The following is a 23,918-nucleotide window of genomic DNA, read 5'->3' as shown; positions in this document are numbered from 1 at the left end:
GTTCCTTCTTTAATCCTCACAACTATTAAGATTAGAACCAGGCACACAAGAAAGTGAGACTCAGGGTTGCCCAAGATCACACAGCACTCCAACTCCAAGGCCTGTGTGCTTAACCACTATTCTGTTGGATTCTCAATACCTAGGGAAAGAGGAGTCTTCAAGGGGCTGAGACCTGAGTGGGTGGGACCCCTGAGCAGTGGTTAAGCTGGGCACTGATGTGAATGTGACCACACTGGCCCAGAAAGTTTCCTCAGCACTCACGCTGCATATCACATGACCGAGCCTTTTCACTAGAAAGGGATTTGGGGCAGGAGAGATGTTGATGTGGGCTGGCCTGCCCATGGAGGCCTCTGTACCTTCTTCTGCTGGGCCTTGAAAGGCAGGAAGGATTTGAGCTGCGGGGGAAAATGGGAAAGAGCTATGCAAGTGTTCTTGTCAGCTCTCTCAGGTTCCAGGCTTCAGCCTTCAAAAGGGAAGTCACTTTTCCTGATGCAGGCTGTTGGGGTCTCATGCTGAAAATAAGCTGTTTCTTCCTTATGTGTCTTCATTTGGAGGACACATGATTTGCCAAAAAGACATTAAGTTCAACTAAAATAGCTTTACCCTACTATACACAAAACTTATACAGGAGTTGAGTTATTACATGCTCCTGTCACAGAATGCAAAGAACTTTCCACAACAGGAAACCTCAGAGGCTTATTCTCTGAGTGTCTGTTGAAAAGAGCAGGGAGTCATTTGGGAGGGGAAAAAAAAAATGGAGTTCCACCTTAATTCTGGCATGATCATGTGGTTGGAAGGTCAAAACAAAAACCTACAGCCTTACTTTGTATTCAAAGTTCATCAGCAGAGATTGCATAAGACTCTCTGATCTGGTGGGTCAGGGCACCAAGGCTGGAGGGCCCTTGAGTTTATTTTGCGGCGAGGTTGCTGGGTTTCGGAATAAAGACCTATGCTTAGTGTGTAATTTCCTGCCCCGCTGTCTGCAGTGTCGGCAGGGTCTGCATCACCCAGCTGGTCTCGAGGGAGAGAGGATCTGTGGCCACAGTTTTCCAAAACCATCCAAATGGGGACCCAGAAAGAAGAGAGTTCAGAGGCCCATCAACCCTCTGAGGAAATCCTGGAAAACATTGTGATGAAAAGGTACTTTCTTCCTTAAAGCCAGAGAAATCTGTCAGTGGAACTGAGCCTGGAAGATTTGAGAAGGGCTTGGGCACTGCTCCCCGTGGTGAAGATAAAACAGATGTGTAGGGATGGTGGGGTTTTAGCCCCTGAGCATCCAAAGGACCTAGGTTTCTTTTGCTTGGAATATATTTACACAGAGAGAGCAAGGCCAGCCTTCAAGTTCAAAGGTGACACATCCATTTCCAGCTGGCTACTTAAAATTTTTTTAACTCAAGAAATATATGCTAATTGCAGAAAAGGCGTAAAACTGCAGAAAAAAGCCACCTGTAATCCTAATACCAGAAATAATCACTGCTATTTTGGTATATTTCCAGACATTTTTCTATGTGCATATATATTAATATACAAATGGTTATGTTCTGTTGTTCTTTTTCACATAACACTATACCACAAACACTATAACATAAACACAAACACTATATTATAGTGTTTCACAAACACTAGGAAAGTTTTTCAAGTCAAGAAATACATTTCAATGATATTAAATGTCTAGTATTTCTTTACAGAGCTGTATTATTTCTTTAATGAATCTTCTACTAGGTCCTAGGCTTTGGTCTTCATTATTAATGTTGTTTATAATTTTTTTGTTATAATAACCAATACTGTAGTGACTACTCTTACTTATTTCCTTAGGATATGCTCCAAAGAATGTAATTGCTGGGTCAAAGCTTATGGATATTTGTAAGGCTTTTGATACTACTACATCAGTCAGAATAGGCTAAATCTTGTTACACTCTGCCAAGCTCTGTGGCTTAACACAGTAAATATTTATTTCTCTCTTACGCTACAGTTCAAAGTAGGTTATGTGGTTGGAAATGGAAGGAGCTCTGCCCTGTCATCTAGAACCAAGATTTGGTCATATGATGGCTCTGCATTTGCCAGGACCTTGGAGTTCTTCCCTGGATGCTCTGATTTCAACCAATAGGCAAAGGGGTAGGAAGAGAGGGAAAGACATGGAGAATTGCACAGGTGGTTTTAGGTCCAGATTTGGAAGTGATTCTCATCACTTCCTTTGCCACTTTCCCTTTGTCCCGAACTCAGTCAAATGAACATTTCTAACTGCCAGGGAGGCTGGGAAATGTAGTCTTTGTGTGTGTCCAGGAGGAAAACATAAGAGTCCAATGAACACGGAGTATTGTCTCTGCCTCAAACTTGCCAACCAACCAAGTTCTTCCAGTGTATGTTTCTACCACAGGATATGAGATTTCCTATTTCTTTATATCCTCAATAATTAAGAGACATGGTTTATGTTTTAGATTTCGGGTGATTTGTGTGTGGCTTTGTTTTTTCTCTGCACCTGGTTCTCTCTTTGGAGATAATCTTGCTGCCTTGAGTGAGAGGCAGCCTGCATCCCTGTCCCCTAGGCTTGTTACTGAACCAAACCCAGGTCTGCTCGCCCAGGTCAACCTACTGACAGCAGGTTGTGGTGAAGCCAAGTGCAGCCTTCATCACAGGGCACCAAGCAAGATGTCTAGGGCAGCTAGTGCTCTGAACTCCCTGGTGGGTTTCAGGAAAGCATCTTTAAAATCCAGGGAAGGAGAGGAGTCACAGAGCATGGGAGCAGCTTGTGCACAGTTCTCTGATTCATTGATGATGTGATAACAGGGCAAGGTCCCATTATCAATCCCTAGGCGTCAGTAGGTCTGGGGGCTGTGTGCTCATGGTCATCAAGTATTTGATTTCTTCCATTTGGTGGGGATTTTAACATCTATAAAACAGCTCGGGAAATGTGTATCCGCTACTATGATCTAGGTACTTCAGAGAGGAGCTACAGCAGAGGATATGCGGGAGGGGTTCATCCTGGGAAGACCCCACAGGGTCCTGCTCAGTTACAGTTATGGGTCTTTTTTTTTTTTTCCTTTTTTGGCTTGTTCTTTCTTCTTCCCTTCCTTACTGTAGAAAAAGGTATAGTGTGCAGGTGAAGACGACATGGGTGATCCATTCAGGGGACCTGCCCAAGCCTTGGCATCATGCCTGGCTCACTTGGGGGCACAGGGTAAAAATCAAAGCTCTGCATTTTCTGTGCCATCTTAGGTGTGTTCCAGCTTATGATACATTTTCACAGGGGAAAAAAAAAAAGTTAGAGAACGGAATTGGGAGGCAAAAACAACAGCCTGATGCTGACTTGGCACATGTACCTTGACCCAATCGTCCAGGGGCTTGTCCTGAGCACTCAACATTTCACCAAGATAATCTTTCCCCAGTGAGTGGTGGAAATCAGGAGTAAACTGCTTAGAAATCACAGAGCGACGGCAATAAAATTGTGCAAAGCCTGTGCTTGTCTCTCTTCAAGTGAGCCCATGTTGCCAAACACCAGCACACAGCTGAGCTGTGGTTTCCTCCTTGTTTTGAAATTTGGTTTCCAGAGAGAATGCTCGTGAATGGCTTCTTGTTCACATCTCCCTCTGGGAAAGCTAGCTGGTGCCTGCTGGTTTTCTGGAGGAGCGAGGTTTCTGATGAGGTCTTTGCAGAGTCTTCACAAAGCATACTCGTCCAGTCCGTCCAGGGAACTGAGCACTTGGGCATCAGCAAGGCAGAGAAACACAACCCAAGCAAGTCACAGACCTCCCAGGCCAGCAAAGTTTCTGGGCCTCGGCATTCTGAAAAGCTGAGGACAAGTTGTGTGTCTTCCAAGCTGCACACTCTGAACCCTTCCCCAAGAGGCAGCCATGGTCTCTGAGGGGAGATAAGAAGAGCTGGGGCTCCTAGGTGAGTGAGCCCCACCAACTGTAAGCCTGGCTTATGACCTAGAAATGGAAACAGGAAGTGGCTTAGAAATATAAAGAGTACAGCCAAGGCAGGGGTGCAGTAGAAGTCTCCTCAGGCCAGGAAGTGTGCTGTGAGCAGAGGTGAAGCCTGGCATCTTTTCTTTCTCTCTATTACCATGATGCCCTCTAGCATCATGGCAGGGCTGGGCTGCCTAGATATGGAACGGGATGTCTTTCTGGGGGTGGTGTACAGGAGTGGCAGAGGAGGGACAATTGTGGATCAGTGGTTTCTCTCCAAAGTGAACCATCTGTGGAATGCCACAGCCCCTGTCCACCTCATCTCTGCATGTGGATTTGAGTTACTGAGAGGAGTTTTGCTAAACCTTATAAATCTAAACTCTTAAGGTGCTTTCAGCAAGCACAATCAATCTGATGACTTTCAGTGATTCCTGGAGGGTTCTCTGGGTCCATGGGGGCAAGGATTTCTCTGCATTTGTGCCAAGAATCAAGTTCACTGTCATCCCTCGATTCTAAGGAGAGGAGCCAAGGAGAGGAGCCTGGGTGAGGAGGCTGCCCCTGCTCTGGGCATGGCCCTGGGCGATTCTGGTCACAGGTGGCTGATCCAGGTAGAGAGGAAGGTCCCACTCAGGGTTACTCCCTCTACAGAATTCCTCCCAAGGATCCCCTTGGGACCAGTTTCTCAAAGTGTGGTCCTTAGGCCACCAGTAGCAGATATGGAGGTAGAGGCAGGGGCTGTTAAAAATGCTAGTGCTCAAGTGGGATAGGACGCGGGTAAACCTATGGCTGATGCAGGTTGGTGTTTGGGAGAAACCAACACAATACTGTAAAAACAATTATCCTTCAGTTAAAAATAAATGAAATTTTTTTTTTTAAAAAAGGCTGGTGCTTGGCCACCTCTGCGCATCTGCAGAGTCTCAATTTCTCAGAGAAAGTCCTAGAAATCTGTTTTTCCAGAAGCACACCCTTCCCCAGGTTGACCAACATGGTGAAATTTAAGAACCTTCCTTTATACCAATCCCAGTCTCTTTTATGGTCCTTTTCATGAAAATAGTGTTTCCCTTTTAAACTTTTGTGACCTCTGAAAATGAAATCTGAAGCAGAGGGATCTACTTACATAAGAAACGTCACCTGTGGTCTTAACTGCAGGTTTGGATTGCTGATTGTATCAGGGGATTTGAAGGAAACTAAGTTTTGGGGATCAGGCTGCCCGGATCTACTTCTGCACTCACTTGTTGCTATTAAAGGGGCCACTCAGTTTTTCCTTCTCTTCTCTTTCTTCAAGACAATGCACCTGCTGCCTTTGGAAGTTGTGTTCTTGGAGTCCTTTGGCATAGGGGCAACTGAAAGTAAATTTCTTCATGTTCCCTGGTGGAGCAGGAGTGCACCCATAGATGTTTCCACAGAGAAAACATGGACCCCCAAGGGAATGTCTAAAAGCCAAGGGCGACATGATGAAGGCGTCAGGAAAGCACCAGTTGCCCTTAGCACTGCTCACCCCGTGGTCTCCTCCAACTCTAGCCCTCTCAGAGTTCCTCTTGTATGAGTCTGTGGCTGGTAAAGCAGCTCTCTGGGGAAAACAAAACAAAACAAAACAAAAAAACAAACTCTAATTTGTAGTACTTGCCAATTTCCACAGTGTCAATACTCCCACCATGGCAGCGTTACTAATGGTTTAACAACTGGCTCACAAAATTCTTGAATATTTAATCAAAAGCCCTTGCAAACCAGAGGGAGACAGTAGCTAATCCTCTCAACTCTGCCCCAGAAAATCCCCACATCACACGAGGGGTGAATATCACTTTCGGCCTCTTAGTCAGAAGTGGCTGAAGGTCGCCCAGGCTGTGATGACTGAATTTCTTCATGGTGAAAGTGGAAGGACAGGATTCAGTGGGGAATTCAAGTTGGAGATGAAGTCTGCATTTCTCCCTGGTGGCTCAAGAGTAAAGAATCCGCCAACAAAGCAGGAGACAGGGGTTCAGTCCCTGGGTTGGGAAGATCCCTTGGACAAGGGAATGGCAATCTAATTCAGTATTCTTGCCTGGGAAATCCCATGGACAGAGGAGCCTAGTGGGCAAAGTCTACAGGGTCGCAAGGATTCGGACAGGACTGAGCGACTGAACTCCTGCTGCATTGCTCCATCCTGGCCTCACCTCCCCCTGGGCTGGAGCCTTGGAGGGAGTCGTGTTCTTAGGGCTGCTCGTCAGTGGTCAGCGTCATGGTCTCTCAGGGCTCCCACCTCTCTCTCTCTTTCTTGCTCTCTCCTTTAAAACCCTGTGCTCCTGTGCCAGAGCACAGACTGCTTGTCTCTTAATTGGACAGGTTTTAAATGGAGGGTTTGGAAGTCCTGCCATTGGCTGGGTCCTACCTTTTGGCTTGGGTGGTGGAGAAATGGACTCTTTCTCAAAAAGCTGGCCTCGGGAAGCCTCCCTATCTGAGACCTCAAGGCTGAACAGCCCAGCTGATGGTTCCTTGATTTTAAGGGAGTCTTGAGAATGGCAGGGGTGGGGCAGAGTTCTCACAAAGCTGAGTGTGAGCAAATGTGCCCACAGCCTATGGTGCCAGAGATCACACAAACCTTCCTTCCCCTTTTGAGCCTGGGGATGACGTCAGAGCAGACCGAAGGGAAGATGGTGACCTACTTTTCTTCTCCAAACACTGGGTAGCTGGCTACATTTTCAGATCTAAATCTCACCCACACTGCAGCAGTTTCTGTTCCCCTGCCCTCCTGGGCGTACTTCCGGCCAGAGCTGGCTTCCTAAAGCGGAGTTTGGTGTGGGAGTTCTCCTCAGAGAGGCTGGTCTGACAGCCTCAACCCCAACCCTCCCAGACCTCGACGTGCATGCTCAGGCTACCCAAATCCTGCTAGGTGGACAACGCAGGAGGAGCCAGTCTCCCCTGGTCTCAACCAGGGCAGTCAGTTAAAGAAGAGTCTCACTGGAACCAGCCTTGAGTCTGGGACCTCTCTAGTATTCTAATCACTCGATGGCAGTCAGTTAACAAATAGTTACTGAGAATCTATGAAGGGGTTCAGAACATGCCACCCTCAAAATATGCCACCTGTATTGATTGTTTTGAGCCGAAGTCACTTGAGAAACAGCAGATGCAGGAAGGGCTCTCTGACCTCCCCCTTTCTACCTAAAAGCGGGTCACAAAATCTTCCCCCAAGAATGGTGACCTCTATGCACTAGGAAGAGAGAACATTCTTATCTTCAGAGACTAGGAGAAGAGGCCCAAATGGACCTGTACAAACAAACCCACTAAAATGACACTTATCTTCCATTGGTTTCCTCTACCTATTTCCTAGTCAGTGGCCCACAGTTCACTGCCCCATGCCTAAGCCCCTTTGTCTTGTCACATCCCCACAATGTATTGTTTTTGTTTAAATGGTGTATAAATTTCAGGGCCCACCAGCTTCTTCAGGTCTTCATTTTCCTTTTGAAAATTCCTCTGTAGATGTAAAAATAGCACATAAAATTGTATGCTTTTCTCCTGTTAATCTGTCTCATGTCAATTGAAGTCTTCAGTCCAGTTCCAGATCCTAATAGGGTGGAAGGAAGTTCTTCTTCCTCTACACCAACTTCCAAGATGATGGTGGGCAAGGCACAGCCCCTGCCCTCAGGGAGAGGACAGTCTAGTTTAGAGGGAGGGTGGTCCTTACATAAGTAACTTCAGCTAAAATTCAATGATGAATAGGAGGTAGAGGGCCTTGAAGGAGAAGCACAAGACGCAACAGAGACATGAGACAAGGAGGCTAATGCAGGCTGAGAAGTCTGGGGAGAGTTCCTTGAGTGAAGGAGGTTAAAGCTGAGACCTGAAGAATGATTCAAGGGCAGTGGAACATGACATTGGAAGGGGAGATTCTGTGGGACATAAAGATTTTGTGCTTCAGGAGCATCCTTTTCTCAAGCATGTTCAGTTCAGTTCAGTCGCTCAGTCGTGTCCGACTTTTTGCGACCCCATGAATCGCAGCACGCCAGGCCTCCCTGTCCATTACCAACTCCCGGAGTTCACCCAGACTCACATCTATCGAGTCATTGATGCCATCCAGCCATCTCCTCCTCTGTCATCCCCTTCTCCTCCTGTCCCCAATCCCTCCCAGCATCAGAGTCTTTTCCAATGAGTCAACTCTTCCCATGAGGTGGCCAAAGTACTGGAGTTTCAGCTTTAGCATCTTTCCTTCAAAAGAAATCCCAGGGCTGATCTCCTTCAGAATGGACTGGTTGGATCTCCTTGCAGTCTAAGGGACGCTCAAGAGTCTTCTCCAACACCACACTTCAAAAGCATCAATTCTTCAGCGCTCAGCCTTCTTCACAGTCCATCTCTCACATCCATACATGACCACAGGAAAAACCATAGCCTTGACTAGATGGACCTTTGTTGGCAAAGTGATGTCTCTGCTTTTGAATATGCTATCTAGGTTGGTCATAACTTTCCTTCCAAGGAGTAAGCGTCTTTTAATTTCATGGCTGCAGTCACCAACTGCAGTGATTTTGGAGCCCAAACAAATAAAGTCTGACACTGTTTCCACTGTTTCCCCATCTATTTCCCATGAAGTGATGGGACCAGATGCTATGATCTTCGTTTTCTGAATGTTGAGCTTTAAGCCAACTTTTTCATTCTCCACTTCCACTTTAATCAAGAGGCTTTTGAGTTCCTCTTCACTTTCTGCCATAAGGGTGGTGTCATCTGCATATCTGAGGTGATTGATATTTCTCCCGGCAATCTTGATTCCAGCTTGTGTTTCTTCCAGTCCAGCATTTCTCATGATGTACTCTGCATAGAAGTTAAATAAGCAGGGTGACAATATACAACCTTGACGTACTCCTTTTCCTATTTGGAACCAGTCTGTTGTTCCATGTCCAGTTCTAACTGTTGCTTCCTGACCTGCATACAGATTTCTCAAGAGGCAGATCAGGTGGTCTGGTATTCCCATCTCTTTCAGAATTTTCCAGAGTTTATTGTGATCCACACAGTCAAAGGCTTTGGCATAGTCAATAAAGCAGAAATAGATGTTTTTCTGGAACTCTCTTGCTTTTTCCATGATCCAGCGGATGTTGGCAATTTGATCTCTGGTTCCTCTGCCTTTTCTAAAACCAGCTTGAACATCAGGAAGTTCACGGTTCACATATTGCTGAAGCCTGGCTTGGAGAATTTTGAGCATTACTTTACTAGCATGTGAGATGAGTGCAATTGTGCAGTAGTTTGAGCATTCTTTGGCATTGCCTTTCTTTGGGATTGGAATGAAAACTGACCTTTTCCAGTCCTGTGGCCACTGCTGAGCTTTCCAAATTTGCTGGCATATGGAGTGCAGCACTTTCACAGCATCATCTTTCAGGATTTGAAATAGCTCAACTGGAATTCCATCACCTCCCCTAGCTTTGTTCGTAGTGGGAATTTAGATGATAACTGTCTTCCCTTCATATACAATGTGATGGTAGAAACCACTGTTGCTCTCCAACATTCTTTCCTCTTTTCTTAATAATACATTCCTAGTTTTTGTTTGGCACCCCACTCCAGTACTGTTGCGTGGAAAATCCCATGGACGGAGAAGCCTGGTAGGCTGCAGTTCATGGGGTCTGGAAAGTCGGACACAACTGAGCGACTTCACTTTCAGTTTCCTGCATTGGAGAAGGAAATGGCAACCCACTCCAGTGTTCTTGCCTGGAGAATCCCAGGGACAGGGGAACCTGGTTGGCTGCCGTCTGTGGGGTTGCACAGAGTTGGACACAACTGAAGCAACTTAGCAGCAGCAGTTTTTTTAAAGTACATAGCTACCCAAAGAAAAGATTATATGACCACCTTACTAAGTTATTGCTAATGAGGTATAAGCAAAAGTAATGTGTGGAGTCTCTGAGGGACCCTTCTCCTGTTGTCTGGAATCTGGATGTGATGGCTGGTGGCTGAGCAGCTAGCAGGGGCCAAGAGGAGACATGTTAAGGTTGAGGGTACAGAATCTTAAGTGCAGCTTGGTTTCCTGATGACCGCAGGATTGCCATACCAGCTCTATATTGTCTGTTGGCAGACTTCTTTATGGATAGGAGAATTAAGGTCAATCTTTACAAAGCCTCTATTATTTGAGGATTCTCTATTATACAGAGCCAAATATAATCCTAAGTAACAGACACAACTGCCTTTCAGCCTAATGAACAGACCATTTATATATATACCCACAAATTACTTAGTTTATAGGAAAGTCTATGATGATACTGTCTCTTTCCCAGCCCCCTTTATCCCCTTCCCATCCCCTTGTCTTCACCTTTCCCCCGGCACCTCCTCTTTCCTGATTCCCACACCAGAGTTGCCTGACCTCAGTGTTTCTGCCTCCACGACTAACAGGCTCACAGCCCAAAGGTCCTTGGAGCCCCTGCTGCCTTCCCCTCACAGCTGCCTGGCAAGCGTCCCACTGCAGAGAGGCCCGGGTGGGCCAGGGAAGTGGCTTCTGCTCCCCTTCCCAACGAGGTGTGAAGAGTGAGAATAAGCAGGCAAAGCTGATAACGTGCACTAACTGGGAGAAACCAGAAGAATGACTAATGAAACTTCCCTTTTCAGGCTCTGCAGGCTTGAATTGGTCTGTTTGCCCTGCCTCTGGCTAACTGGGTCCAAGAAGTCATGATTCAAAGGGAGAAGGGCTGTGTGTCTGGTGATAAACACACCAGGTCTGTGTGGTGACAAACTCAGGGTCTGGCCAGGGTGAACGCAGACCTCCGCCCTCGCCGTGAGGGGCAGATAAGTAAGGCCTCATGCGGGTTGAATTAGATCCCCTCCCCAAAATATGTTGACGTCCTAAACCCCTGGTACCTCAGAATGTGACCTTATTTCAAGATAGGGTCTTTACAGGAGTAATAAGTTAAAATGAGGTCATTAGGATGGGCCCTAATCTAATGACTTGTGTCCTCATAAAAAGGGCAAATTTGCAGGCAGAGAGGACACAGGGAGAACACCACGTGGAGATGAAGTCAGAGATGGGGGAATTTCTACAAGCAAGGGAATTCCAAAGACTGTCAGCCACCCACCCAGAGCCCGGAGAGAGGCCTGGGGCTGATTCTCCCTCCCAGCCCTCAGTTTTCAATAAGCAATAATCACACTTTGGGTGAACGTCATTGGCCACTGTGACAGCTTCTCACAGCCTTCAGAGGAAACCAAGCCCGCTGACACTTTTATCACAGACTTCCAGCTTCCAGAAGTCTGAGATAATCCATTTCTGTTGTTTAAGCCACAGTTTGTGGTACTTCATTAGGGCAACCCTAGCCACTAACGTGAGGTCCCTTTAAGTGCCAGCAACAGAGGAGTCTGTGACAGCACTGGTCTTAAGTGATATCCCTGCTGCCTCTCATCTGGGTATGAAGACATTAAGGGCAGTTGGAGTCTCCTGGGTCATTCCGCTTGACAGAGACCCCAGCGAGTCCTCTTGCCCCTTCGGGCAGGCAGCCAGTGGCAGCCGCAGTAAGCTCTCAGAAGGGACTTCTCTGCTCTCCTCCTGGAGTCGCGTTACACAAGGAGACTTCCCAGGGGAGAAGGGCTGACACTAACTGGCAAGGTCTGCCTGTGAATATCTTATCTATCTGTCTATCTATCTATCATCTCTGCTATTTTTTTCATTTTCCTGGCAGAAAAATCAGTATCTAGATGGGTAAGAATATTTCAAGTTATGTAGTCTTTTCAGACCCACACTAAAATCTTTCTCTGTTGAGTGATTCTGGTATGTGTACAAACACACACAGGAAAAAATTGTATGCGGCTTCCCCTGCCTCGCTGTGCACACACACACACCCTTTGCTTTCCACTGGGGGATTGGAAGGCAGAAGGGATGGGGGAAGAGAAACATGCAAAGGCTCTGCAGAAGCAAGCCAGCCAGCCCAGCGACCACAGCTGGCTCCTCCCATCTGCCCCCTGGTACCACCTCTTATCCCCATAGTCTAGACTCAGGCTGCTTTGGGCACAGCGGGTATTGTGTGAAGCAGATGAGGACTTGTAGCTAGGAAGCATCTGTGTTGCTTCTTGTTCTGCTGATAGTCCTTTATATCTACCATATATGCCTCACCATAACCAGATGCTAACCCCATTTTTAAGAGGCTGAATCTGGGACTCAGCAATTCACCCCGGGGGAGCTGAATGAGAAACCATGAGATAGGGCTGTGCCATTGTGAAAAGTCCATTCTGTGTCCATGGTGCACAGCACACTGGCTATTAAGGTCCCAGAAGTCTGTGCTAAGTGGGTACAGAGATTGTTTCCTGGGTAAGGAAATTTGTATTTCCTTTCTCGTTAATTCTACAGTAATGCTTTGGGTTGATTTTATAGCATTGGCTGCAGAGAAGATGATCATGATAATGAGGCAAAGGTGTGTGGAAATTGAGGGAAAGCCATTTGTAGAATACATATGGCGGCCTGCACTGTGCCAGGCTTGTGGTGAACACAATACGTGCCTTGATTTTAGGGGCTTAAAGTCTAAATAGGAAGATCAAACTAAACTCGTGTGAAACAAGTTGACAACTGATGTTTCTCTAAGGTCAAAGTGGCTTTATTCGGGATTTGCTGAGACCACCCTCTCTCTGTGGGAATGGAAAGGGGTATGGATTGTAAGAGTCCAGGTGGTTGGCTCCAGAGGCCTGGCGAGTCTCCTCCACCCTGTCATGGAAGGGCCCCGCCCTTTCTCGTGGTGTCTCCGCACTCTCCATGCATTTGGCCCCTGCCTCTCTCTCTAAGAAGTTCAGTTTCAATTCTCTCCTAATCTCAACTTACCCAAAGCTTCCACCTGCTCTGACTCTACCTCAAAGCATCTTTTGAGCCTTAACCACTATCCCAAGCAGTATATTCTTTCTGTATTTGGCAGTCGCCTGGTGGTTCTTTCTACATTTGATTGGGCCAGCTTCTAGGCCTCTGTGAGCCTGGATTTGATTATCCTTGGATCCATTGCCATCCCTGGAAGTCCAGTCAGCTTTGGCCAGGAGTAGTGGATCACAAGACCACCTAAGGGTTATGTGCAGACAGACACCTAAAACAAATCCAGTATGGGGCCTTTTGATTATAAAGTCAACCAAAGGTCTTAGGAAAGAGAAAGCACTCTGAGCCAGAGAGAGTAGGCTTCCTGGGGCCATGACGTGGCTGGGGTTTCAACACATGGCATTTGAGTCATGAGAGGGAAACAGAAGGCTGAAGTGAGCTCTGTGGCAGATTGTAGCAGTGTTCACAATTATGTTCCCCTCCCTGCGGAGGGGTTCCCCCAGATGACAGCAGACTTGGCCATGTGATGCTTTTGCCAATAAAGTGTGAGTAAAATGGAATTATGTCATTTCTAGGCAAAAGATAACTGAACCATGGTTCTCCATGTTCTTGTTTCCCTTTGCCCTGGGAACACCACTGTCCCAGATAGGGAGGTCTCCATCAGCTTGGATCCCAGAATGAAACAACTTGGAGTAGAGCCAGAGCAAGGCCATGATGGATATATACGTAAGGTAAATAAGATATAACCCTTTGTTGTGTTAAGCCACTGAGATTTTAGGGTCATCTGTTACTTCAGTATAGCCTAGCCTAGACTGACTGATGTCAAAGATCAAGTTGTGTCAGATAAATGGGAGAGAGAGAGTTGGAGGTGAACAAGTAATAAGAAGTAGAGACAGGAATCCAGATATCAGAAAAGGAAGACTTAAGCAGGATAGCAAGAGAAGACCTGGAAAGAGTCAACGGACTTCAAGAGTTGCCTCGAAGGAAGAGGTACAGGGTTTTGGTAACAGGTTGGAGTAGGGAACACAGGAGAGTAAAGGGTAAATAAACACATAAGCCTTTACTGACCAGCTTATCATAGTTGAGAGTTGGAAGCATTTCAAGAAAAAGACATCCTTTTTAAAAAATTTAAAGTAGGGTAGACATCTAGTTAGTAATCCCCAGTAGGCATTTCAGATTGGGGTCAAGGCTAGTTGGGCCAGTGAGTTTTTAGAAACTGGTATTTTGATCTGTAAACATCACAGGTTATGAGAAATGGAACACAGATACCACATTTGTAGAGAGAAAGCGATACTAGATGGACAGAAGGAAGAGGAGGGACTAAACCCAAGATCTTCCAGAAGCATCATTCCATCAACTTAGGGATGTCTCAGGACTACTAAGTTGGCCCACCAGACATTTCTCATCATGTGGTGGAGCAGAGCTCTCAAGGAGGCCTGGCATGAGATCTCACATGGTGTGGAGCCCATGGCAAGGCCTCCCCTACTGACCCTCAGTCACTGGACTATAAATGTGGTGGAGCACAAATGATTAAATGGAATCCAGAGATTATTTTTCATTTTTCAAACCTCATTCACATTCATTGCCTCATTGATGTCTCAAAAAAAAAAAACCAACTCATAAAATATGTATTATCTCCACAAAGCAGATGAAACAGAGGCTGGGGAGAAGTTAAGGAACTTTCGGAGGCAGGACTCAAGTGCCATGCTCTTGTTAGCACTCCACATCACCTCTGTGATTCCACCTCAGCCTCCCTCTGAGAGGGCCTGGAATCACAACACATACCCAGGAGCCCCCATTTGGCATCTTTGCAGAGTTTGGCTTGAGCACAGTTCAAGACAAGGGGCAAGAAACTGTGTGAAACAATCATTTCCGAGCTCTGAGGAGCTCTTCCTTTCCAGTGAGTTTGGTATCTGTTTAGCCTCTGTCCTTGGAAGCTTTCCAGAAGCAAGACCAGGACTATCTTTAATACTAAGAGGAAAGCATGGCTTTTGCATTGAGAAAGATTTGCATTGGTTTTGGGGGAAACTCCTAAAGCACATATTTGCATTTTCTCTTGCTTGGAGAGGTCACCCAAAAACTGGCCCCTCCTCAATTTTTCTATAGGATCTCCCTTTTAGTGGAATGGTCTTCCCAGATCCCTCAAACTCCAAAAGACTGCACCCAGAAGTTCCCATGGGGAGGTTCTCATGATGGTAACAGTGTGTGTGTAATTCTATTATATGCTCCTTGAGAGCAGTTGTTGCCATGTGAGAAGCACAATGGCACCCATTGTTCTATTGGCGGAAACTGACTTCTGGCTCCCACTTCTTCATTTTCTTCTACTTCCTGGTCTCCTTTAGAAGACCAAGGAACAGCTGGACTGATGAGGTTGTTGGCTCACATATAATAGGTCCTAAGAACACCTCCAGCCCTGCCGCAGCTGTACCAAATGAACTTGGCGCTATTTTGTACAGTAAGATGCCATGCCACTGCAGACCATGCACGGCCCACACCACTCTCTCTCATGGACCCGGGAGAGCCAGTCAGGCCCACCCCTATGGCTTGTCTGCTTCCAGCGTTGAATTGAAAGTCTTCCTTAAAGGAAGGTGACAACTACATTCTTGTTGGATCTTTAAAACAAGAAGCTAGGATGTTTCCCAGAAGCTCTGAATCTGTACTTCAAGGGCAAAATAAATAAATAAATAAAATAAAAGCATTAACCTAGTTTAGCTATATTTTAGGAAATGAATGCTGGGCATTGGAAAACCCGTTTTGCTTTCAGCTCTAGGTTTTCTGGAGAGAAAACAAGACAAGGCTCACTTCTGAGCACACAGGATGGAATGCAGAGATTGGGGCCTGCTGCTTAAGAACCTGCAGTTTTGGACCCTTCAATGAGTAAGTTTGTCAGAAAGAGCACTTGTGACCATATTCTGCTGAATATATGCATTTGTAGGATGTCGTTTGCTCAGGCCCCTTTCAAAGAGCCTTTTCTCTTGGTAGCGTGTATAAGGCAGACAGGGTTAGACTGGTCCACCATGAGAGTGGATGGGGGTGGGGAGGCCACTTGGAATTCAGGCTCTATCTTTGTTGCAACCAAGACACCATTTCTATAGCTCTGTCACGTGTATACATAAGGCATCATCTGCAGTTAGCATTTGCAGTGGCCGCATACTCAAAACTGCTATAAAGAAACTTGGAGCTTTCTAGCAGCCCATGAATTGAAATTCTTTCACTTAGGCTTGGAAAGACACTTAGTTCTTTGCTCAGGAGGCTCTTGCCCCAGGCCTCCATGGAAGCTCCTTCTTTTTTTATTCTTAATTTGCCACACTTTCATCTCTTAAAGTGGTAGAGGACAAGGTCTTGTTGACTGGTAAGCTGGAATTTGCCCTCATCTCTTTCTCCCAAAGGGAAAATTAAAACAACCAAGAAAAGAAGAAACAAAAAAAGCCCAGTGTTTTTATCCACTCCTGCATAACAAATTACTCTTGAACATAGCAGCTGAAGCAACAAACATTTATCATCTCACAGTTTCTGAGTTAGGAATTCAGGATGGTCTCTCATGAGATTGCAGTTCAGTGGTTGGCTGGGGACTGCAGTTATCTGAAGGCTCAACTGGGGAAGGATCTGCTTGTAAGCTCAGCCATATGCTTGTCAGCAGAACTTCATTCCTCACTGGTGGTTGGCCAGACTTCGGGGCCCCACGATATGAACATCTCATAGCCTGCCTGAGTGTCCTCATGACATTTCACTTTTTTTCATTCCCCAAAGAACTGTTTTAATTTTAAAAAGCTTAAAAACACAATGACAATGAAGCACTGATTGTGCCTTAGGCACAATCCCAAATCAGTGCTGACTTAAAACTCTGTCCTCTCTTTCCAAGAAAGAGAAAGCGGAGGACAAAGTTCAGTCTACAGTGAGAAGGAAAAGAAAGAACAGAAAGAAACCAAAACGGTGCTTCCCAGCAGCTGAGATTATTTGTTTTCAGACTGCACCCATGGAAATGCTTATTCTTCTTATATGAGTCTTTTCTTTAAAACCTTTAATTTTTTAAAAACTGCTATCTACTGAACAAGAGATGCCACGTTTTCACTGACAGGACAGCCACTTCTGTGCAGTTTTTGCTTTTTCAGTGTGGGTCCTCCTTCTCTGAAAGTTTCAGTTCAGTTCAGTTCAGTCACTCAGTCGTGTCCAATTCTTTGCGACCCCATGAATCGCAGCACGCCAAGCCTCCCTGTCCATCACCAACTCCCGGAGTTCACTCAGACTCACGTCCATCGAGTCAGTGATGCCATCCAGCCATCTCATCCTCTGTCGTCCCCTTCTCCTCCTGCCCCCAATCCTTCCCAGCATCAGAGTCTTTTCCAATGAGTCAGCTCTTCACATGAGGTGGCCAAAGTACTGGAGTTTCAGCTTTAGCATCTTTCCTTCCAAAGAAATCCCAGGGCTGATCTCCTTCAGAATGGACTGGTTGGATCTCCTTGCAGTTCAAGGGACTCTCAAGAGTCTTCTCCAACACCACACTTCAAAAGCATCAATTCTTCAGCGCTCAGCCTTCTACACAGTCCGACTCTCACATCCATACATGACCACAGGAAAAACCATAGCCTTGACTAGATGGACCTTTGTTGGCAAGTAATGTCTCTGCTTTTCAATATGCTATCTAGGTTGGACATAACTTTCCTTCCAAGGAGTAAGCGTCTTTTAATTTCATGGCTGCAGTCACCAACTGCAGTGATTTTGGAGCCCAAACAAATAAAGTCTGACACTGTTTCCACTGTTTCCCCATCTATTTCCCATGAAGTGATGGGACCCGATGCCATGATCTTGGTTTTCTGAATGTTGAGCTTTAAGCCAACTTTTTCATTCTCCACTTCCACTTTCATCAAGAGGCTTTTGAGTTCCTCTTCACTTTCTGCCATAAGGGTGGTGTCATCTGCGTATCTGAGGTGATTGATATTTCTCCTGGCAATCTTGATTCCAGCTTGTGTTTCTTCCAGTCCAGCGTTTCTCATAATGTACTCTGCATAGAAGTTAAATAAGCAGGGTGACAATATACAGCCTTGACGAACTCCTTTTCCTATTTGGAACCAGTCTGTTGTTCCATGTCCAGTTCTAACTGTTGCTTCCTGACCTGCATACAGATTTCTCAAGAGGCAGATCAGGTGGTCTGGTATTCCCATCTCTTTCAGAATTTTCCAGAGTTTATTGTGATCCACACAGTCAAAGGCTTTGGCATAGTCAATAAAGCAGAAATAGATGTTTTTCTGGAACTCTCTTGCTTTTTCCATGATCCAGCAGATGTTGGCAATTTGATCTCTGGTTCCTCTGCCTTTTCTAAAACCAGCTTGAACATCAGGAAGTTCACGGTTCACATATTGCTGAAGCCTGACTTGGAGAATTTTGAGCATTACTTTACTAGCATGTGAGATGAGTGCGATTGTGCAGTAGTTTGAGCATTCTTTGGCATTGCCTGAAAGTGTAGTGAGCGCAAATTGACACCTGCAGGGCCCAAAGCCCCAGAACTCTTTTCAGCTCCATCTGTAGAGCAAGGTGAAGGATTTGCCGCATTTGTGCTTCAAAGATACAGCTCACGTTGGTTGTCCTTCTCAGTTGGCAAACTGTTCACAAAAAAAGCAGACTTGATCCTCTCTATGTGATGGCAAAATTTGATGTCAGGGCTCAATTTTAAGTTCATATACTTAAAATTTTTTCAAGATTTATTTATTGTATTTTTGGCTGTGCTAGGTCTTTTTGCTGCATGGGCTTTTTTCTAGTTGCAGCAAGCAGGGACTACCCTCTAGTTGCAGTGTGCAGGGGGAGCATGGGTTCTAGGGTGTGCAGGGCTCAGTAGTTGCGGCTCCTGGGCTCTAGAGCGCAGGCTCAATAGTTGTAGCACACAGGCTTAGTTACTCTGCAGCATGTGGGATCTTCCCAGATCAGCAATGGAACCCATGTCTCCTGAATTGGCAAGTGGATTCTTTATCACTGAGTTACTAGGGAAGCCCAGTCCTTTTACTCTTGAATGATGGTAAGGGTAAGGAGCAACAGGGCTTGCCCATCAATTTCCTGGTCTAGTAATGTGGCAGCTGACTTCCCCCAGAGCAACTGATAGAAGAGAGAGAGGAAGAGAGAGCCCAAGGTAGAAGCCACCATATTTTATAACTTAATCCCAGCAGTGACAACCCATCTCATCTGCTATACTCTTTTATCAACTAGTCAAGTGTCTTTCGTAAGTCTGCATCTCTGCTCTTCATCTCTGGGTCCTTTCTGTAAAGTCAAGTGTTTGAACTAACATAGTCTTTAAGTTTTGTAAAGTCTGTGATTCTAGTCATTTGAGGTTAGTGAAGAAGAGAGTGAAGAAGGGAAAGAGGAGGAAGAGAAAGGAACTTGGGTCTTGTGAAACAACCCCAGGACTTAAGCCCTGGAGCTGACTCTAGGCCCAGGGTGGATGCAAGTCCTACCGTTTGCTGAGCAAGGAAATGGGAATGGGAGGCTCTGATCTGATAGCTACTACCCTGTTTCCCTGACATATTTCTGTGCAAGAGCCAAACAGAACTAACCGAGGCTACTCTGCTCCTGGAGAGAGAGCTCCCCCAGTTTCCAGAGCTGGTAATGGTTTGCATATAAATAGATGATGCTTCTTTAGTGTGTAAATGTGTTTCAGAGGGGAGTGCAGCCACCCCAGTACCTGTCTCCTGGGGAGAAGCTCTTGAGACCATCCTTGCTTCTTATTTCACATCCTGCCCAGCCATTTCAGACTCTTCTACCATAGGTGATGGAGCCACTGAACTCTGGGGAGCATGTCGCCCAGTAGGCAATGGGGTATCTTGATGTGGGAAGGCTTTCAGCTTTTCACCATTGAGTACTAGGTTAGCTGGGCTTGTCATAAATAGCTTTTATTATGTTGAGACAGATGTTCCCTCTGTACCCATTTTGGGTTTTGTCATGAATGGATGTTTAATTTTATAAAATGCTTTCCCACATCTATTGAGATGATCATGTGGTTTTTGTCTTTTCTTTAGTTGATGTGGTGTATCATATTGATTTGTATCTGTTGAACCATACTGTGACCCTAGGATGAATCCAACTTGATCATAGTATGTCATCCTTTTTATGTATTGTTGTATTTGTTTTGCTAATATTGGGTTGGCCAAAAAGTTCATTTGGGTTTTTCCGTAACAGTTTCTGGGAAACCCCATATTTTTTTGTGACTGGAAATCTTGATGTGAAAGTGTCCTTGAAAGTCTCTGATGGGGCTGGTCCTGCTGAAAGAGCAGGGCTAGGCTTCACTAATTGTCAACTAACCTTTCTTTGGGTTCAGCACAAGAAAATAACAGTTTCTCAGAACCAGATACATGACCTTTTGCAATTTTTGAGCTGAAAGACATGTTCTCAGAGGTGAATTATCTACTTCAGTAACTGTCTTGGGCATTCTCTGGAAGCTCCCAGGCTGCATGATTACCCGTGTAATTTCTTGGCATGGGTGGTGACGCTTGAGTCATTCCAGGAAACATCCCAGGTGTTTATTCCCAAATGCCGAGTTTTATTCCTCAAGTTTTGAGCTGTTCCTTCAGGAAAGCTTCCAGTTTTGTGGTTCTCATTATAAAACCAGAAAATTTAATTGCTTCAGGAAGTCCCCAGAGCTGAGTGGAAAGTGTCTAAGACTGTCAGACCCTCAAGCAGAGCATCTATTCTTCTCCAGAGCTGGGGCCAAGCAGAGGAGCAGTTGGGATCTGGTTAAGCCAAAGAGACTAAATGCTAAGTCCTCAGCAAGCTATCTGAGAAAAATTAGGAAAGCCTGTTTGGAAAGAAAGAGCATTATCTAAAGAGCCAGGCTATAATATCAGGAGTTGCATTCTACTACACTGAGAACATCCCTCCCGACATTTCAGACAAAAGGTCTGGAGCTGTCTGCTGCCATTTTAATTGACTTGGGATAAAGTAAATATTGTGTCTCTGCATCATGAGTCATATGGCTCTGTTCCTTGGACCAGAGCCACCCTAGTGGAGACCCGTTTCCCAACCCTGGATAGAGCTCTCTAGGACAGAGACTCTTCAGCTGGCCAAGCTCCTCCCAGATTCAACACGCACCTTCTTTCCTTCTTCCGTTCTCTTCCCTTTCCTTGTCATGCCTCCTTTGGTCTCAAAAGGCCAATAAGTATATTCCAGATTTGGGGGTTTGGAACATTCTTAAAACAAGAATCTGAGACATAAATGGGGTCTCATAGGTTATCTAGTTCAACTTCTCCTCTAATTAGGAAATCTTCAAAGATCTGGCCTCTGGGAGACACTTTGTGACAGGCACAAAGCAGTCCATTCTCTGGGTGGCTCTAGTCTGGCAGAATCTATTTGCATACTGACTTTCTTAAGCTGAAGTCTCTCTAACACTCATATTGACTCTTACTTTACCTTCTAGGGCAATCTAGACTATAGCAACTTCTCCTGCATAGCAGCCTTTCAAATGTTCGAAGAAAATATCTAGGAAGCAGGGTGACCAGAACATAAAATCTGGATCTGGATGAGTCCCGGGTCTGCCGCTGTTGGTTGTGTGTGTGATTTTGAGGAAGTCCCTTAACCTTATCTGCAAATGGGGTTGGTCCCCACTGGATAGAGTGGTGTGCTGGAACCAGAGTGTGTCTCCTCTTTCCTCTTTGCCGCGTGATCTCATGCTGGGTGCTTAAAATGAGCCACAGTGGGAGTATTTACACCATAAACATTGGCAAATGCTATAAATTGGGACTTCTTATTGGCTTATGTTTTGTTTTACCAGCATATCACTGACCATTTCTCAACTTAGTGGTAAGGATCAATTAAGATAGTGCAAGTAAATATCCTGTGTGAACTATAAAATCTGTAGAAATAATAAAGATTATTTATCTTGATAGACTGTTACAAAATAGCCCCCAATGAATCACGTTCCTGAAATCATACTGCTGCATGGCCCATTTCCACATTATATCTGGGCTGCTCTCATGATGTGCTTGATTCAGTACCAATGTGACAAAAATTTCAGTCCTGGGCATTCAAAGCTTTGCAGCATCCACTTTTACCATCTTGCTGTCCTGAGAAGTCATGAAGCCTGGGCTAGCCTCCCTGAGGATGAGAGGCCATGTGGAGAAGGAAGATGAACGAGCATGCTGGGGAAAAGGGTGCGGCCAGTCCAATCATCTCATTGAAGGAGACAGATATGTCAATGAAGCAATCGCGGCTCCTTCAGCCCCAGTAATCTGCCAGCTGGCTGCGAATGCATCAGTGAGCCCAGCCCACGCCACTGCACCACATGGGGTAGAGAAAATCTCTCCAACCCAGACTGCAGAATTGTGAGCAAATGACTGGCCGTTGTTGGTTTAAGACACCAAGTTTTAGGTGTGGTTTCTACACAGTGATAGATGACTTATTATAGTTATTATCCCATCAGGGCCCTCCAGGTCTTCTCTTGTCCAAGTCAGACTTTCCCAGCTCTCTGCCTCGTCGTCTGGCTGGGCTCCATTCGCTGGTCCTGGGGTGGACATGGTGCAGGCTCCCAGTGTTCTGACCGTGCAGAGGCTGGGCGGTCCGCTCTCTGTTCTGGATCCTAGATAATCATCACAGCCAGAGGGTGAGCCAGAGCTCCTGGCGCTCGAAGCTCACTCTGTGAGCTCATTCTTAGCCTTTGCAGTCAACCCAAGCCCCCAGGCTGTGAAACTACACTCTCCTATCCTGACATCTTAAAAAAAAAACAAAATTAAGTACTCGGTTTATAGTCATCACCATTAAACTGACCATTTCACTTTCAACGTTGTTCTTTCAATCTTTCAAAATCTGGGCTCCAGTTTGATTTTAAATTTTTCCATGACTATAGCATTTCCTTCCATGCACACATTCACCCCCACACCCAAACACACATACATCCAGATGCCCATACATCAAACACACACAAAAGCACATGTGCATAACAAGGCAGAAACTCACTGCAGTGTTCACAGCAGCTGCCAGGTCTTCCTAATAGTCACGACGCTTCACAGCCAGGCTTCTGCCCACTTTTCAGTCTCATTTTCTTGTGACTCCTTTTTTCAGTAGCTGAATCCACAACTCTTGACTGTGGCATTAAACAAGCAGGGGTTATTTTTCTCAGATGACAAGAAGGTCAGAGACAGGGCATCCAGGACTAGAGCAGAGGCCCCGTGGTGTCATCAGGGACCAGGCTTCTGTGGCCCTTTTGTGCCATCCTACATGACATCCTCATGGTTTCCGGATGGCTGATCCACCCCAAACTGTTGCATATGGGATCCAGGCAGGAATGAGACAGGAAGGGGAAAGGCAAATGGCCAGGGACACAGAGCCTATTCCCTTTTACTGAGAAAATGACAGCTCTTCTAGAGGCCCTGCCCAGGAGACGTCTAGTTACATTCATAGGCCAAAACTGGGTCACATGGTCAGCCCAGCTATGAGGGCATCTGGGAAGGTGAATACTTGTACCTGGGCACATCGCCACCCTGAAAAAAAAAAAAAAAAAGAACTAGGGTTCCGTCAATAAGAGAGAAGTGGAGAATGAATAATGAGTTGGGACATAGCAGGGTTTGCCACATTCTCCCACACATACTATGAGTTGTCATCTTCGTGTGCCAGACACATGCCAAGTTTATTGAAATGAAGTTATAGAAAATGAGAAGATATGGCAAATTGCAAAAAATAGCCCTAAATTCCTCCCATTCCTATGTAGACAACTTTTTCCAGCAAGTCCAGAGCTGGTCCTGTGACTGACTTTGACCAGTCGGATGTAGCAAGAGAGGTGCTGTGACTTCTTGACTCATACCTTGAGGCTTGTCAGCTTTTATTCTCACCCCCCGAGAACTCAGTTCTACAGACAAGCTAGACAATCTGGTTCAAATTCTAGTTCTACCTCTTAATAGCTGTGTGGCCTTGGGAAAGCAGCTTAACTTATCTGTACCTCAGTTTCTTCATTTGTATCAGAGGCAGTCATGGAACCTAAATCATAGGCTTTCTTTAAAAAACAGGATTCAGTAAGTTACTATCTGTGACCTGCTTAGAACAATGACCAGCTACTTAAGTGCTGGATTCCAAAGACAACATCTTGCAGCTCTGAGGCACACGCCCCATGTGGGGCCAGCATTCTTTACTAGGTTTGATTTTCAGAAGTAGAGAAAAGAAACTCTTTTTTTTCTACTAGGATTTCTAAATTGAAGTTTCTGGTGCCCATGATCCTCACCACATGGCCAGGGCATCTCTGCTGAAAGAGAATGAGGGCAACAGACAAGGATATGTGGAAACAAGCAAAATGAGGAGCAGGGGAGAGTCCTGTG

At 45.6% G+C, this 23,918-nt stretch overlaps 2 long non-coding RNA genes across 3 annotated transcripts in view; one reads left to right on the top strand and one right to left on the bottom strand.

The window, feature by feature from the left end:
• Window positions 1-244: 244 nt before the first annotated feature.
• The window catches only part of LOC113900184, a 160,517-nt gene continuing 136,843 nt past the window's right edge, over window positions 245-23,918 (top strand). The window contains exon 1 of the long non-coding RNA XR_003513079.1: window positions 245-1,140. This is a non-coding gene — a long non-coding RNA (uncharacterized LOC113900184). The remainder of the gene's footprint in view (window positions 1,141-23,918) is intronic.
• LOC113900183 lies at window positions 1,480-23,111 on the bottom strand. Of its 2 annotated transcripts, XR_003513078.1 has the most exons (3): window positions 22,567-23,111; window positions 5,141-5,478; window positions 1,480-3,929 (listed from the first exon to the last, which is right to left on the bottom strand). It is a non-coding gene; the product is annotated as an uncharacterized LOC113900183 (long non-coding RNA). The 2 variants fall into 2 exon arrangements; XR_003513077.1 differs by having other exon boundaries at window positions 1,480-5,478; window positions 22,567-23,106.

The sequence above is a fragment of the Bos indicus x Bos taurus genome, chromosome 10 (assembly GCF_003369695.1).
Source record: "Bos indicus x Bos taurus breed Angus x Brahman F1 hybrid chromosome 10, Bos_hybrid_MaternalHap_v2.0, whole genome shotgun sequence".
Lineage (NCBI taxonomy): Eukaryota > Metazoa > Chordata > Mammalia > Artiodactyla > Bovidae > Bos > Bos indicus x Bos taurus.
The sequence above is the reverse complement of the archived record's forward strand: the minus strand, read 5'-3'. Positions and strand labels throughout refer to the sequence as shown.